This window comes from Palaemon carinicauda, chromosome 2, assembly GCF_036898095.1.
Source record: "Palaemon carinicauda isolate YSFRI2023 chromosome 2, ASM3689809v2, whole genome shotgun sequence".
NCBI lineage: Eukaryota > Metazoa > Arthropoda > Malacostraca > Decapoda > Palaemonidae > Palaemon > Palaemon carinicauda.
This window is the reverse complement of record NC_090726.1, coordinates 82,498,291-82,500,129: the sequence shown is the minus strand read 5'-3', so window position 1 is coordinate 82,500,129 and position 1,839 is coordinate 82,498,291. Positions and strand designations below refer to the sequence as shown.

General features: G+C 28.5%; 1 pseudogene; it reads right to left on the bottom strand.

Annotated features, from left to right (window-relative positions):
* Positions 1-1,610: 1,610 nt before the first annotated feature.
* Positions 1,611-1,839, bottom strand: part of LOC137618139 (uncharacterized) — a 6,321-nt pseudogene continuing 6,092 nt past the window's right edge.

The window sequence follows — 1,839 nt, the reverse complement described above, 5'->3', positions numbered from 1 at the left end:
GAGTGGTTGCATATATCAGGGCTGAGTACCTTGCTTCTCACAAGTCCCGCTATGAATGTGGATGCCATGAGATTCAGGTGATAAAAATTTGTGGCAGGCAAAACATCTATTTTTGTTCGATTCACTGGATTTCAAAAATGGATGATTTTATCTTTCCCTGTCTTCTTACTATTATGGCTAAGATACAAGAAGATAATAAGAAGGCATTATTTTTTTTTCTTTTTTTGGTGATTTCAATGCTCACCATTGATAGTGATTAAATTGTGTTTCTCCTACTAATCACCATGGCTTAAGAGCTTTGAGCATTGCCTCTTAATTAGGCTGTGAGCAAATCATAACAGAAGCAAATCAGGTATAGTCACTGCTTGGACCTACTATGCATTTCTTGGCCATGTCCAATTGATTTTCGCTATTAAAATCCTTCGGAAACTTTGGATATGGGACACATGTTGGAAAGAGGTGTTTGAAGCCATAGCCTAATTGGCAAAAATATGCAATAATGTCTAATGTGAATAATAAAGGCACTTACCAAAGTATATCTAAGAAATTGAAAGGGTAACTTAGCTAAATTTAGACGCACCAAGAGAAAGACTATGTAGATGTCACTACAGAAGGCCCTCTCACTCACTGATACTTTACTGTAGTATGGCGTAGTTACTATACACTCCATTCGTACAGCCACTTTCTGAATGAAGACACACAGACAGCTACCCTATACACTTCTCTCTCTCTCTCTCTCTCTCTCTCTCTCTCTCTCTCTCTCTCTCTCTCTCTCTCTCTCTCTCTCTCTATTTATATATATATATATATATATATATATATATATATATGTATATATATATATATATATATATATATATGTATATATATATATATATATATATATTTATATATATATATACATATATATATATATATATGTATATATATATATATATATATATATATATATAATACTTTATATATATATATATATATATATATATATATATATATATATATATATATATATATATATATATATATATATATATATATTTCTATATATATATATATATATATATATATATATATATATATATATATATATATATATATATATATATATATCTATATATATACAGTATGTATATATATATATATATATATATATATATATATATATATATATATATATATATATATATATATAAATATATATATATATATATATATATATATATATATATATATATATATAAATGTATATTATATATATGTATATAATATATATATGTATATATATATATATATATATATATATATATATATATATATATATATATATATATATATGTATATATAAATAAGTAAAGAAGTTTCGTTAAAAATACAAAAATCAATATTTTCACACGAGTAAAGGGAAGAAAAAAAGAAAGTAGAGAACACACAGCCAAAATAATTCTTATTCATTCTCATCATCGTAATCATCCAGGTATAGGTCTTCTATATCCTCGTCATCGTTGTCTAAGTTTATAATGATAGGTCCAACAGGCTCTTGAATGTTGTCCATTGACCTATACCCATCCTCAAAGGCTCGAGATTGTTTCGGTGCAGACCCCCACACACTTTTAGTGGCCAAAAGCTTGCCATCTTTCAGTCTTTCCTGCAAGTCTGCCCGAGTGAATCGCTGTAAAGATGAACGCACATGACGTTTCATACACGCCCATACTTGCTCAATGGCATTGAGCTCTGGGTGGGCAAGTGGCAGATCCACCAGCTCGAGGCCCCACTCTCGAATTATGTTGTCCACTATATAGTGTGGTTTTGGCCTGTTTTGTAAGACATATGAGCAATAGC